Genomic DNA, 15,978 nt, shown 5'->3' with positions numbered 1-15,978 from the left:
AAGCTGTGACCTAACTAGTGTTTTATACAGATCTAGCATAACCTCCCTGCTCTTATATTCTATGCCTCGGTTAATAAAGGAAAGTATCCTGTATGCCTTCTTAACCACTTTATCTACCTGTCCTGCTACCTTCAGGGATCTGTGGACATGCACTCCAAGGTCCCTTTGTTCCTCTACACCTTTCAGTATCCTCCCATTTATTGTATCCCCCCTTGCCTTGTTTGCCCTCCCCAAATGCATTACCTCACACTTCTCCGGATTGAATTCCATTTGCCACTTTTTTACCCACCTGACCAGTCCATTGATATCTTCCTGCAGTCTATAGCTTTCTTCCTCACTATCAACCACATGGCCAATTTTTGTATCATCTGCAAAATTCTTAATTATGCCCCCTACATTTAAGTTTGAATCATTGATATATACCACAAAAAGCAAGGGACCTGGTACTGAGCCCTGCGGAACCCCATTGGAAACAGCCTTCCAGTCACAAAAACACCCGTCGACCATTACCCTTTGCTTCCTGCCACTAAGCCAATTTTGGATCCAATTTGCCACTTTCCCTTGGATCCCATGGGCTTTTACTTTTCTGACCAATCTGCCATGCGGGACTTTGTCAAAAGCCGAGCTAAAATCCATGTAGACTACATCAAAAGCGATACCTTCATCGACACCTCCTTGTTACCTAGAATCATAGAAGTTTACAACATGGAAACAGGCCCTTCGGCCCAACATGTCCATGTCGCCCAGTTTATACCACTAAGCTAGTCCCAATTGCCTGCACTTGGCCCATATCCCTCTATACCCATCTTACCCATGTAACTGTCCAAATACTTTTTAAAAGACAAAATTGTACCCGCTTCTACTACTGCCTCTGGCAGCTCCTGAAAAAATAGCCTCCTTACCTCCTGAAAAAATTCAATCAAGTTAGTCAGACATGACCTTTCCTTAATAAATCCACGCTGTCTGTCCTTGATTAATCTGTGCCTTTCTAAATGACCATTAATATCGTCCCTCAGAATTGATTCCAATAATTTGCCCACCACCGAGGTTGGGCTGTCTGGCCTACAATTACTCGGTCTATCCCTTTCTCCCTTTTCAAACAACGGTACGACGTTAGCAATCTTCCAGTCTCCCGGCACCATGCCTTTAGCCAGAGAGATTTGGAAAATTATGGTCAGAGCCTCATCTTGTCCATGAGACCCACATCCTGCTCCTTTGACCCCATTCCCGCTAAACTGCTGACCACCCAACTTCCTTCCTGTCCGCCATACTAGCTGGTATTGTAAATGGCTCCCCCTCCTCAGGTGATGATCCCTTTCAAAACCGCCAAGTTGAACCCCTCCTTAAAAAACACCCCCTGGACTCCTCTGACCTTGCAAACTACCGCCCCCATTTCTAACCTCCCTTTCCTGTCCAAAGTCCTTGAACATGCTTTCCCTTCCCAAATCCATGCTTATCTTTCCAGCAATTCCATGTTTGAATCTCTCCAGTTAGGTTTCAGCCCCTCCCGGTCGCCCAACACCTCAAATTAAAAATTTTCATCCTCCTGTTCCAATCCCTTCATGGCATCGCCCCCCTTATCTCTAACTTTTTCCAGCCCTCCATAGACAGCGAGTGGCACCTGGATATTTGACTGTAGAAGGTGTCACTGCTGAACCTAATTCTGATCTCAGTAATCAGAAATCCAAAGAGACTGAGGTTAACTGTACCTCTCCAAATGCTGGTCCAGCTGAGAAGAACGAAACAATAGCCACATTTGAGATGGGAGGGGCACTCAGGCAAAATCAATGTGCGAACACGAGGCGAAGTTCAACATTGGGGCTTTCAAAATTAGGAAGGGTTTTGAGATGGTAAATATTGAATAATTCTTCCTAGTGGTCGTCAAATAAGTAACAAGGGGGCACGGGCTCAGGATTATCATTAGAAAACTGAAGGGTGAAGTTAGAAGGTTTTATTTCACATGGGACCATTGGGGCATCGAATGCTTTTCTATAAGTGGCTATTGAGACAGAGGCAATAACAGGGAATAGGATCAGTTTGTCAAAAGTAAAAATATAAAAGGGGTGGAGGAAAATGAGAATGCAGTCGGCATAATGGGCTGAATGGCCACCCAATGTGCTGTAATGTCTATGTTTAGAAGTTTTAGAGGGTGTGTTTTAGTGACAGAAATACTCACACAGCCCAAATTCTGCAACTACAGACAAGAACAATAGCTGCATTCAGCAATTCTAACAAGTCCTCCAGATGGAGTGTAGTGTGGTTTTAAAATAAAATTGGCTTTGAACTTGAATTGCCTTTAACTGATGTAGTGCCTACAAAGGTCAGTTTAATACACTGGGGGCTGTTTGGGGAATACTGAAAACAAACTTTGAAAGATCTCTCTCCAACATTCTCCAGGCAGCCTTCCGACTGCCAAGCTCAATATCACGTCCTCCAGCCCTTGGGTTCCCAGGACTTTTTGTTTAAAAAAACTGATCTTTATTGTCGCGGTCAAGGGTGAACACACTGAATTATTTCAAGGTTCGCATAAACAATTCTGCTCTAATCTATTACCATATTACATATCGATTAAAAGGACATCGCCTTGTGGGAAAAGTGATTGAGTTTTATGGGAGGGAGAAGAGTGTACGGCTTTTTTTGTTAAGGTGACTTTGTAGCCGAGTGAATTGATAATACAATTCGATTACAATGCAAACATTTGCTGAAGACTTTCTTCGTGAAGGCGATGCCTCTTTAATTGTGTAGAGGGAACCCAGCATCCCAAAGGAATTGTGATTGTCTCAACAGAAATGGCAAGCAAATAATTGGGTTATAAGATGGACAGAGATTTATTTTGATGCAGAAACAGAGCAGAGGTAGAAAATCCTCCTGGACAACAAATAAGGAATAATTTCCCTGTTTATTGGAGGCTTTTCTTTTTGAGCAGGCAAGGGGTAACTCAAACTAAAGCTGAGCGAAGTTTAATACCTCCGCACTGGATAACCCCTGAGCTTTTCAGGATCTTAACTAGGATGTTGTAATTAGCCTTCATTACAGGGTGGGTTAGGAAGGGGCGAAATCAGCCAGGGATCCTGCTCCTGCGACTCCTGTTCGTGTGTGGACTGCGGGCTCAGCTGTGATGCCTCCCATGGTTAAATACCCACTGCTAATGCTCACTTGGGCCAGGTGCCAGAGGAAAACCAGTCCCGTGGAACTATACTGCAGTAAATGTCACACCTTCAGGAGGGAAGGGGTGAATATAGGGTTGGAGGGAAGATATGGTGTCAAACAGAAATTAGCTCCTTGACTTAAGTTACAGGTACTGGTCAAAAGTGTTCACACTCTTAGGCTTTGGGACAAGTTATTTGAAAATGACTCCAGTCAGGCATCTGTGTGTATCCAGTAATGTGTTGTGTACTTGACTGTACATCTCCATCCCCTCTCTTGCATGCAGGATCATACAAGAGACACCTTATAGATTTTTGTGCAAGAAGTTCAGCTTGTAAATATGAGCGCTTTATTTGAAAAAAGAACTCCCCCAATTTTCTCTCCTCCTCTCCTGGTTCAGATCCACAGGTGCCAACAGTCTGGGAGATTTAATATATTCATTGGATTTTAGATAAAGAAAGAACTTGCATTTTTATAGGACGTCCCAAAGCAATTCACAGCCAATAAAATATTTTTGAAGTGTAGTCGCGGTCCTTTTCTAGGTAAATACGGCAGCCAATTTGTGCACAGCAAGGTGTTACAAATTGCAATGAGGCAAATGACCAGATAAGCTGTTTTTGATGGTGTTGGTTGAGGGATAAATATTGGCAGGACACTGCAAGAGCTCCCATGGGAGCTTTTATATCCACCTGAGCAGGTAGACAGGACCTTGGTTTAACATCTCATCCAAAAGACAGCACCTCCGATGTAGTACTGCACTGAAATGGTAATTTAGGTTATGTGCTCTTGGAGTGGGGCTTTACCCACGGCCATCTGACTCAGAGTCAAGAGTGCTACCACTGAGTCAAGGTTGATATCTGATAAATTAAATCTGCCATAAGGACAATTTCAGCTGGCTGTATCTTTAAAGGAATCCCTTTGTCTGTGGGAGAAGGGTGGCCCATATATATAATTGAACAGACCTATCCACATACTCAATGAGATTTAGTTGGCCTTGGTGCCTGTGCTTGTATTCAGAATTAATTAAGCCAAAGATTGCTTGATAATGAGGGCAACCTCTCATCAAAACATTAATAAACATAAGTCCGCACACTAGGGGAATAGACAAATTCATTATCTCTGCTTAAACTGTCAAGGAGAATCATAGAATTTTACTGCAGAGAAGGAGTCCATTCGGCCCATCGTGCCTGTGCTGGATTTTTGAAAGAGCTGTCCAATTTAGTCCCACACTCCAGCTTTTTCCCCATAACCCTTCAAATTTGCCCTCTTCAAATACATGTCCAATTGCCCTTTGAAAGTTCCGATGGAATCTGCTTCCACCACCCTTTCAGGTCATATGTGAAAAATTTCTCCTCATTTCTCCTCTAGTTCTTTTGTCAATTATTTTAAATCTATGACCTCTGGTTACCGACCCACTTGGCAAAGGAAACAGTTTCTCCCTACTTGCTCTATCAAAACCTCTTATAATTTTCAATACCTCGATTAGGTCTCCCCTTAACCTTCTCTGCTCTCAAGAGAACAATCCCAGCTTCTCCAAACTCTCCTCATAACTGAACTCCCTTATCCCTGGTATCATCCTGGTCAATCTCCTCTGCACCCTCTCTAAGCTGTTGACATCCTTCCTAAAGTGTGGTGCCCAGAATTGTACACAATACTGCAGCTGAGGCCTAACCAGTAATTTGTAAAGGTTTAGCATAACTTCCTTGTTTTTGTATTCGATGCCCCTATTTACAAAGCCAAGTATCTCATAGGCTTTCTTAACCGCCTTATCAACTTGCCCTGCCACTTGCATTTCTACAGATTTATCAATTTTATCACTTGCATCAATCGAATCAAGGGAATTCCTTTCAACAAAAAGGATGATTAAGTTTTCAATCTCCAGTAGTTGAATGAAGCCTGAGTTTAATCAACTGCTTTTGTGCTACAATTATCTATTTGAGAATTTTTTTGTTTTAAACACCACAGTAGCATCATGATGTTGAAACGTGATGTAGCCCATGTTGGGAGGGGTAGGCAGAGAATGTTTCAGAAGGATAGTTAATGTCTCAACATTAACTCCTTGCCTGCCAGGGTACAGCTCCTGTCGAGCTCGCAGGTTATTGTTTATTCGTTCCAGAGCGATTGTGATCTGAAAGGTTTCTCTTTGGCACAAATCCTGAATGTTTAACTTTGGTTCAGTTATGAATTGAGATCTAGACTCCATGAAGTGGTCAGGAGTTTCGCTTCACACGGCATGGTGAAGCTATACGGACGACTGTTTCATCCAAAAACTTTGTCACGTAACAAACTATAGAAAAAGGTATTTTAACCGCTTTTTGACTGCTTATATCTTTGTTTTAAGAATTGAACTTTCAGTGATTTGTTGAATTTTAATACCGTGTATTATCTTAATTGTAAATACATCTGACTTGTTAGTTTTAGCCTACACATGTTGGTCTGTTGGTGTGATATTCACCACCTTACCAAGAAGACAGGAGAATGTGGTGGGCAACCAATCTGTGATAGCTGTCAATCACGACGAAAAGGGTGATCCTAACTTGGATATGCCAGGTGTAAGGGTATAAAGGAGACCCTGTCTCCTTACTAAAACCGCCTTTTTGGTGTGAACAGCACTGGGAGAAAGTTTAAACTTGAGCAAAAGCATGAAACAAAAAAAGGCCCTTTACCACACCAAGCGAGTTCTTCCACAGACGATGTACAATTGACCACGAACTCCATCCAAACCCATTTGAGTTCTGTATAAATACTCCCCGATCCCAAAAAGAAATCGAGCAAAACTGTAGGATATTCATCCCTCACTACTGTCCAACCGAGGTCAAGAGGCTCTGGACAAACATTCCCTTTGATCAGAGCAGTGCAGGAACCGTACATTCCACACTCATCCCTACAATCTCCAGTCTCATGCCGAGTCACATTTATCTGTTACCTATTTTGCTAATTTGCAGGTGATAGACTTCAAAATAACTGGGCGAGAGTGAGACAAACCAATTTTGGCCTGCTTGTACAAGAGGGATTGGGAGTCATTTTGACTTTGAGCGATAATGTGAAACGGTGGATAAAAGATCGGGAGAGATGAAAAACGGGCTGTCAATTCACTTTCACCCATTTTACATAACCGCACAAAATCAAAATAAACCCCATTGTATTAACGCTCAGAATGTCACAGGGAAGTTCATTACATTTTACCGCCCTGTCAATTATCCAAATCTGGGCTTTCGTTGGTTGGGAAAACCATTTTGGTTTAAGGAAAGTTTGCACCGTTTCCAAAATGGGATGGTGAAGGAGACGGGCACATAAGGCCCCAAAATTCCTTGGGATTTCCCCCGCTGGTGCTCCCCGGTGCTGAGCACACTCACGGGGTCAGTGGAAGGGCATCTCAATAGGATGGAGCAGGTGGTAGTGAGCACCACTTGGAACGTATCTCCAGTGACCAACTGCCCATGCTCGCTGGGAACGCTGACACTCACCAACTCAAGGGAGGGGGAGTTCCAATCACTGAGTGAGGGAGCCAATCTAGGACATTTGTTCAAAATATTTCTTACCTCTTCAGGCTCCACTTATGCTCCTGTGGAAGCTGGTCTGCCTCACCTTCTCCCAACGTACCAGCCACCAGGATAACAACTGAGGCTGAGGAGCAGCAGCTCCCAGCTAGAGAAGTCTCTGCCCCTGGCTCCACCTCATGGACATCATTTGCCTTCTAAGTGGCAGAGAGAGCTCCCTTTCCTCACAAGGCAAACAGGAAGCAACTGGGTCTCCACCGCTTTGCTGAGGGTTGCAGCTATCTTCTGGTGATTAGGGAGGAAGACCAGTGGAACCCTGAGGAATTTCAGGGCCATTTATTTGCAAAATAGGGTTAGGGAGCAGGAAGTTACAAAGGGACAAAGACTAAGTGGCAAATCTGTTGCAGGCAGAGATCAATGTGAGGAAGTGTGAGGTCATCCACTTCGGGTCTGAGAAACCCAAACTGGAATATTTTATTAATAGTGAGAGACTAGGAACTGCGGAGGAGCAAAGCGATTTGGGTGTCCATTCTACACAAATCACTAAAATCTAGTGCACAGGTACAAAAAGTAATTAAAATGGCTGATGGAACGTTGGCCTGTATTTGGAATACAAGAGTGAGGAAGTGATGCTTCAGTTGTATAGACTCCATCAGGAGTACTGCATTCAGTTCTGGACACCAAACCTTAGGAAAGATATATTGGCCTCGGAGGGCATACAGCAAAGATTCACTAGAATCATACTGGGGTTTAAAGGGTTAAATTAGAGGACAGGTTGCATAAACTTGGCGTGTATTCCCTTGGGTTTAGAAGGTTGAGGGGTATTTGAAATGATAAAGATATTCATTAGGGTAGATGCAGAGAAACTATTTCCTCTGGAGGGGGAGTCCAGAACAAGGGGGCATAACCTTAAAATCAGAGCTAGGCCGTTCAGGAGTGAAATCAGGAAGCACTTTTTTCACACAAAGGGTAGTGGAAATCTGGAACTCTCTCCCCCCAAAAAGCTGTTGAGGCTGGGGGTCAATTGAAATTTTCAAGACTGAGCTCGATAGATTTTTGTTGGGTAAGGGTATCCAGGGACATGGAGCAAAGGCAGGTAAATGGGGTTGAGGTACAGGTCAGCCACAATCTAATTGAACGACGGAACAGGCAAGAGGAGCTGAATGGCCTACTCCTGTTCCTTTGTAGAAAAAAGTAAAATTAAAGTATACAGTAAAAGGGAAAATAGAACTGGAGGAATAAAGGTGAGAACAGCTGAAGGGTTTAAATGTAAAATTTTGAGGCCGATTTTAACCCTAACTGCCCAGAGCAAACTGAGTGGGTGCACCATTAAAACCAAGAAGGTTAGTTGCCCTCTATCCATTTTGCCCCTTTCCTGCTGCCATCGTACGCACAAGGTACTGCAGGCCGCTGAAGTGGCTGCCTAAAGCAGGCAGGGACCTCATGACTTTACGTCAATCAGGGTCCTATTAGGTCACTAAGGTCCCGAGACAGTTTTAACCCGGGGCCCGAGCGGGGAAGGGTCCATGGCTCTCGCACCAAGGGGGAGTTGGTGGGAGGCCAAAGAGGCAAGTGAAAGAACAGGAGTGCTCCTCCGGGTTTTACAAGTAAATTCCTGGCCTCCCCTGCCCCAGACTCCTCTCCCTTCCCTCCCCGTGACTTGCCTTCTTGTCGACGAGTGTTCCTCTAGTGAAGCCGGTGTCCTGCTGATACCCGCTGGCCAGCTGCCGCTTACTGCCCCTTATGACCGGGCAGCTGACTGCGGCCTGTAGATGAGATCTGGGAGTTAAAATAATCCCGGCCTCAAACTTAGGCCAGTGAGTCTGTTTTGCACTGGCCCTGCCCCCTGCCCGACCAAAACCTGCTGGGGGTTAAATTGGACCCCTGTGTTTTGGGTGCTTGTTTTGGTAGTTTACAGTTAATATTAGAGTAAGAGTTAGATTGGTGACTCTATAACGTATATTTCAGTATAACAGACTTTCCTAGATTACAACAGTACTTCATTGGCTGTAAAGCGCTTTGGAATGTCCTGGGGTTGTGAAAGGCGCTATATAAATGCAAGTCTTTCTTTTTTCTCTTTTTCCAAACCACAAGAAAATGGTAAAATCTCATCAGAATATGAATTTTGCATTCAAGTGCAACAAAGTGAAAATCAGGAAAATGCTGGAATCTATTATTAAGGACGTGGTAACAGGGCACTTAGAAAATCATAATATGATTAGGCAGAGTCAACATGGTTTTATGAAAGGGAAATCGTGTTCGACAAATCTATTCGAGTTTTTTGAGGATGTAACTAGCAGAGTAGATAAAGGTGAACCAGTGGATGTAGTATATTTGGATTTTCAAAAGACATTCGATAAGGTGCCACATAAAAGGTTGTTACACAAGATAAGGGTTGATGGGGTTGGGGGTAATATATTAGCATGGATAGAGGATTGGTTAACGGACAGAAAACAGAGAGTAGGAATAAATGGCTCATTTTCAGGTTGGCAGGCTGTAACTAATGGGGTGCCCTAGTTGGGCCTCAGCTATTTACAATCTATATTAATGACTTAGATGAAGGGATCAAGTGTAATGTATCCAAGTTTGCTGATGATACAAAGCTAGGTGGGAAAGTAATCTGTGAGGAGGACACAAAGAATCTGCAAAGGGATATAGACAGGTTTAATGAGTGAGCAAGAAGGTGGCAGATGGAGTATAATGTGGGGAAATGTGAGATTATCCACTTTGGTAGGAAGAATAGAAAAACAGAATATTTTTTAAATGGTGAGAAACTATTACATTTTGGCGTTCAGAGGGATTTGGGTATCCTTGTACACAAAACACAGAAAGTTAACACGTAGGTACAGCAAGCAATTAGGAAGGCAAATGGTATGTTGGCCTTTATTGCAAGAGGGTTGGAATACAAGAGTAAGGGAGTCTTGCTGCAATTGTACAGGGCTTTGGTGAGACCTCACCTGGAGTACTGTGTACAGTTTTGGTCTCCTTACCTAAGGAAGGATATACTTGCCTTAGAGGGGGTTCAACGAAGGTTCACTAGATTGATTCCTGGGATGAGAGGGTTGTCCTATGAGGAGAGATTGAGTAGAAAGGGCCTATATTGTCTGGAGTTTAGAAGAATGAGAGGTGATCTCATATAAGATCCCGAGAGGGCTTGACAGGGTAGATGCTGAGAGGCTGTTTCCCCTGGCTGGAGTGTCCAGAACTAGGGGGCATAGTCTCAGGATAAGGGGTCGGCCATTTAAGACTGAGATGAGGAGGAATTTCTTCACTCAGAGGGTTGTGAATCTTTGGAACACTCTACCCCAGAGGGCTGTGGATGCCCAGGCATTGAGTATGTTCAAGACTGAGATTGATAGATTTTTGAATTCTAGGGGAATCAAGGGATGTGGGATTGGGCGGGAAAATTTGAGTTGAGTTCGAAGATCAGCCATGATCTTATTGAATGGCAGAGCAGGCTTGAGGAACCGTGTGGCCTACTCCTGCTCCTATTTCTTATGTTCTTATTCTGTCTGTACGTCTCCATCTCTGTCCCTGTCTTTCTCTCTCTGTATCTTTCTCACTTGCTTTGTCTTTTCCATCTGTCTCTCTACCTTTCCGCCTTTCTTCCTTTCATTCATTCTCTTTCTCTCTGCCTGTGTTTTCTCTTTCTCCCTCTGTCCCTTTCTCTCTCTCTTGTTCTGTCGTTTATCTAGATTGCTTACAGAGTACATATCATTGCGGGAAGGACATTGTGTTCAGATGTTGTCCATGCCAGAGACAATTATCGGCTGCATCACATTCTTTAAACCATCAGTGAAGCTACAATTAGAATGTCGTAGAATGCCAAGGAAACTCAGCTTGGCAGAAACGGGACATGAGATGTTTGAAGAATGGAAATTATATAATCTGATTTGCAAATAAAGCTGTCTTCAAATTATAGTTCCATTAGGTCATTAAATCAATAAAGTATGTGGATTTTATTTTGTTTTATACTGTCGTTTATGAATCGGGTATACTGGGTATAGCTGGTCAAACATTGTCCTTTCATACTCTGGGACTGGGTGAGACAATGGATCAGACACTTCAATTATGGTTTTCTTCCTGCCTCTCTGTCTTTCTGTCCCTCTCTTTCTCTATCTCTCTCTCTCTCTCTGCCTCTCTCTTTCTCTCTCTCTCTCTGCCTCTCTCTTTATCTCTTTCTGCCTCTCTCTTTCTCTATCTCTCTCTCTCTGCCTCTCTCTTTGTCTCTCTCTCTGCCTCTCTCTTTCTCTCTCTCTCTGCCTCTCTCTCTCTCTCTCTCTGCCTCTCTCTTTCTCTATCTCTCTCTCTCTGCCTCTCTCTTTGTCTCTCTCTCTGCCTCTCTCTTTCTCTCTGCCTCTCTCTTTCTCTATCTCTCTCTCTGCCTCTCTCTTTCTCTCTCTCTCTCTGCCTCTCTCTTTCTCTCTATCTCTCTCTCTGCCTCTCCCTTTATCTCTCTCTCCGCCTCTCTCTTTCTCTCTCTGTCTATCTCCCTCTCTCTTTCCCTGTGTCTCTCTCGACAGCATCTGTCTCTTGTGACACTTTATTCCTCGAACTGATGCGGAAACTTTAATGAAAGCATTTCAAGACATTGACACAAAACGTGTGACAAAAATGTGACAACAGGAAGTGAGGTGCTACAGACAGGAAATGCGTGCAGATATAAGATTTTATTATCTATATATGTAAGTTTCCAATACATGTATTGTATAAGTGAAGCGGAATGAATGGTCCTGGGAGTTAGATCCTATAATTAACGTTTCTGGCATGGTAATTACAATACAATTAATTTTTGATTGTACATTTCTTAACTTCTGCTGGAAATGTCAATTTTCACTAATGCTACAGTTGTAGGTAGTAAATTGGAAGATGTGAAATGCCCTGGAGTGTGTCAGTGTACCAGCTGTTGGTCATGGGGGTTAGTTTCCAAACACAATCCTACAGTTCCACACTCAGTAGCAATTATCCTGTCGAACCAACAGAGCCTGGCACCGTAACAGAAGCTTGTTTCTAACAGGGCTTTGGTGTCAAGGGGACAACACGTCACCGAGCGAGACGATGTCGTGTGTTTAGGAGTGCACTATCGCCTCCATTTTCTGCGTCTGCAGTTACCTCATCCATCACCTGAGTGTATTGGAAGGTTTACCACAATGATGGATACGTCCTTCTAAGACGTGTTTCAGTGCTTCTGTATGTTACAGTCTGCATTCCATTGCTTTCTGAGATGTGGCTGTAGGGGGTTCGACTTTGTCTGGTGCAGTATCGTTCAGTGCTGTGAAATGTTGGTGCCCAGCTTCACTTAATTTTGTTGGGTAAGGGTATCAAGGGATATAGAGCTAAGGCGAGTTGAGGTACAGATCAGCCATGGTCTGATAGAATGGCGGAACAGGCTCAAGGGGCTGAATGGTCTCCTCCTGTTCCTACGTCCTGTGTTCCTATTGTAGATTTGTGTGTTCACTGTGGACTGGTGCTCGAGGGAGCTGGGACGGTTACTGTGTGTTGTGCAGACAGACCCCTGGGAATAATCAAGGCCACGTAGGCTTCATCTCTTGAAGAGATGGGACCCAGAGCTGGTGTACTGGGCCTACTGCGGTATGTACTCCATCTTTATCAGGTAAAGTAAAGGTCAAAGGGCTCCTACGTGCCCTCGTGGCTAAAGGACTGGGGGTAGAATTGTCACGGGATTCTCCCGATCGCTTGCTGTAACTTCACTGGATGATTGGCAGAATCCCCAGAGTCTCTACAGTCAGTTACAGTCAGATACTGCACTTGGCTTCATTGTGTCTGGGCGAGGAGGGTGAGGCCTGCTTCTGACTGCCCCCTACTGGCAAAGGTCTGGATATCCAGTGAGGTCAGAATTGGACTTGGCTGTGATGCCCTCCTGGTTAAATAGCCTGCCAGTACTCAAAGTCTGGGCTCATGTATGAAAAGTGGTCAACTGTGTGATATGCCAAAGGCTGTGCCCCAGCTACTGACTCTCAATAGGGTACAGTTCCCCGGTCACTGACTCTTACTGGGGTACAATTCCACAGACACTGACTCTCACTGGGGTACAGTTCCACAGACACTGACTCTCACTGGGGTACAGTTCCACAGACACTGACTCTCACTGGGGTACAGTTCCACAGACACTGACTCTCACTGGGGTACAGTTCCACAGACACTGACTCTCACTGGGGTACAGTTCCACAGACACTGACTCTCACTAGGGTACAGTTCCACAGACACTGACTCTCACTAGGGTACAGTTCCACAGACACTGACTCTCACTGGGGTACAGTTCCACAGACACTGACTCTCACTGGGGTACAGTTCCACAGACACTGACTCTCACTGGGGTACAGTTCCACAGACACTGACTCTCACTGGGGTACGGTTCCACGGGTGTTGTAGCCTCTCCTGTGCCTTTTCGGAGTGCTCATTCTTCAGATGTGCTTCTAACTGACTGTCGGCATGATATTGAAGTGCAGGAGTGCTCTCGGAGTGAGCCCATCCTGTCCTCACCCCAACATCTACACACTTTCCAGCAGAGTGACGGGCCTGTTTTAATTTTCCTCCTCCACTGAGCTCAGCTGATTCAGCACAGTGGGTATGGAAGCTGGGTCTGATGGCTCAGTACCACAGTGGGTGGTGCAGTTACTCACTGAGCCATCGGGGGAGCTGGTGGTCCATGTGCTTCATCCCCTATTTGGACAGGGACGGCCTTTTGGCCGTAATTTAACAAAGCCAGTGAGCTGTTCATAAATCGCTGGAGATTGACTAACCTGTGTTTTATGACATCATTAGGAGTCTATTACAACCGTCATCAGCGTCTAGTTTCTTGTACATTGCACCATGATTTGGAGCTCTCACTTCACAGCTCAGCCATAACATTCACTCATTCTCTCGTCCTTCCCCTGCCCGCTCTCTCACGGTTCAATGTTCCCATTTGTTGCTTGTTTTCTGTTCATTGATTTCCATCGTTTTTGTTTGGCACTTTGCCAAGCTGCACAGCGGTGCCTCTGAAGATTGCTTTGCTTATCGGTTAAAGGGGCCCTGCTCTCCAGAGACCGACGGAGATGGAGAAATCTCCAATGCTGGAAATCTTTAAACTAAACATAGGGACATAGGGACCGAAGTCGGCCATTCAGCCCCTCAAACCTGTTGCGCCATTCAATTAGATCATGGGGCATTAAAAAAAATCCTGTGTTTTTTTTTCATTTTCTTTGAACAGGGATGGCCATATAAAAATATTGGAGATGGGGGGAGAAAGGCTGTTTGACTGACAGTCAAGAATCATCCAATCGGATAATGAGGAGTCTGTTCACTTTACAATTGGCCGTGGGAAGGCGGAGCTCCGTGAGGATGGACATGTTGGCCGACCAATGGCGGGAGGGGCGACTGGAGACGGGAGGACATGTGATGAAATCTCCTGGAATACATCCAATCAGAGCTGGCAACCCTGTCCACACCTCAAACGTTAACGCTGTTTCTCTCTCCACAGATGCTGCCTGACCTGCTCAGTATTTCCAGCATTTTCTGTTTCTGTTTCTGCACGCATTTCAGGATTTTGCCCTTTGTTTCACCTTGCCCCTCCCTATCTCTGTAACTCCTCCAGCCCTACAACCCTCCGAGAACTCTGCATTCCTTCAACACTGGTCTTGTGCATCCCCCACTCCCTTCGCCCCACCATTGGCGGCCGTGCCTTCAGCCGCCTAGGCCCTTAACTCTGGAATTCCTTCCCAAAAACTCATAGCCTCTCCACCTCTCTCTCTCTCCTTAAAGATGCTCCAAAAACTTTGACCAAACATTTGGTCACTTGTCCTAATGTCTTCTTCTTTGGCTCAGTGTCAGTTTTTTTTCTGATAACGCTCCTGTGAAGCACCTTGGGCCGTTTTACTATGTTAAAGGCGCTGTATAAATGCAGGGTGTTGTTATTCAGATTGCGACGTGTTGCTCTGTGCGATTCAGTTATATCTTGACTTCTCCAACAATAGCTTCAAGGGAGTTGGCAGGCGAGCAGAGTGCAGCTTTTAAACTGTAAGGTGACTCTAACTTTCTGACAGCCTTGTATGAGAAGCAGCAGATGGTAGCCTGACTGACTGGAATCTGGTTTTACAGCCGCTAAAGGTTTTGTACTCGTTCTTTGTGTGTTTTGGATCATATAATGGAACAAATATCGTAAGACACCATCCCAAGGGAGCATTCACTGTACAATGGGTGAGCTGATAATGTGCAGGATATATTTTAGTTACACATCGAAAGCTAGCTTTCCTGCATTCGCTAAAGAATATACATTTGCTAATAAAATGCAATTTTTAGATGAATTTTAAAGAATGAATCTATACAAATAATATATATGTATAGATATATATGATATATAAGATATATATACTATATACTATATATACTATATTCTAAGATATACTAAGATATATATACTTTATACTATATACTAAGATATACTAAGATATATATACTGCCTCATTCTATCAGTCAGGCCAGTTCCTCCATGGTCACTGACACCTGAGAAGGCCCAACAGTTCAGAGCAGTGCATGTTTCCTAGAAGTAAAGGGAATTAGGGGTTACGGGGAGCGGGCAGGAAATTGGACATGAATTTAGATTTGAGGTTAGGATCAGATCAGCCATGATCTTATTGAATGGCGGAGCAGGCTCGAGGGGCCGATTGGCCTACTCCTGCTCCTATTTCTTATGTTCTTATGTGTCTGTCATTCCCTTCAGTGAGAGGTTGGCCAACTCCTTCCTTTATATTTTGTGGGTAATAAACGATCTAGTTGCAAAATATGGGACTTATAATGTTATCACTCGTGCCCCACTGTGACCATGCCTTGATAAAGTTCAGGAGCAGCACAGAAAGAACAGGCCCTTCACACCAAGAAGACCAAATTGTCCATCATTTTAAACCATCAGCACAGGCCCTCGGTGTCGAGGGGGCTTTAGGATTTACAAATGGACATAATGTACTTCAGTTTTTTTGTGCGTTGTCATACTATTGTACGTTGATCTGTGCTGGCAGCTCTGTTGAATTATTCAAAGTGCTGTCAGGTAGGCCTGCTTGTTGCCGTGGCGATGTTGTTCCAGAACTTTTTTTTAGCGCTCGGGAAAAAATAAAGAGAATAATCTAGAGAAGCAACAAAGCCTGTGCAGGCTAACATTCCGCATGGGAGTCATGAGAGCTGAGATGGCATCTGAAATGTCTTTTATTACAGTGTGGTCTGTGGTTACAGCTGTGGTGAGAAATAAGGAACATTTTACAGGTAAATGCTTGCTTTTTTTTTGTGAAAGATTTCCCTGGATGTTTCAGCTGCAGGTTCTGAGGGGTTCTTTTCT

The 15,978-nt window shown here is 44.3% G+C and overlaps 1 protein-coding gene across 2 annotated transcripts in view; it reads left to right on the top strand.

Annotated features, from left to right (window-relative positions):
- Positions 1–15,978, top strand: part of LOC137304194 (sorbin and SH3 domain-containing protein 1) — a 357,720-nt gene that overhangs the window by 89,441 nt on the left and 252,301 nt on the right. Inside the window, exon 1 of one of the 2 annotated variants that reach the window (XM_067972735.1) lies at positions 14,785–14,846. The exons of the other annotated variant lie outside the window; for it this stretch is intronic. The gene's annotated coding sequence lies outside the window, so the exon portion shown is untranslated. Of the gene's footprint in view, positions 1–14,784; positions 14,847–15,978 lie in introns of those variants that run through there. 2 annotated transcript variants of the gene reach the window in all.

The sequence above is a fragment of the Heptranchias perlo genome, chromosome 36 (genome assembly GCF_035084215.1).
Source record: "Heptranchias perlo isolate sHepPer1 chromosome 36, sHepPer1.hap1, whole genome shotgun sequence".
Lineage (NCBI taxonomy): Eukaryota > Metazoa > Chordata > Chondrichthyes > Hexanchiformes > Hexanchidae > Heptranchias > Heptranchias perlo.
The sequence above is the reverse complement of the archived record's forward strand: the minus strand, read 5'-3'. Positions and strand labels throughout refer to the sequence as shown.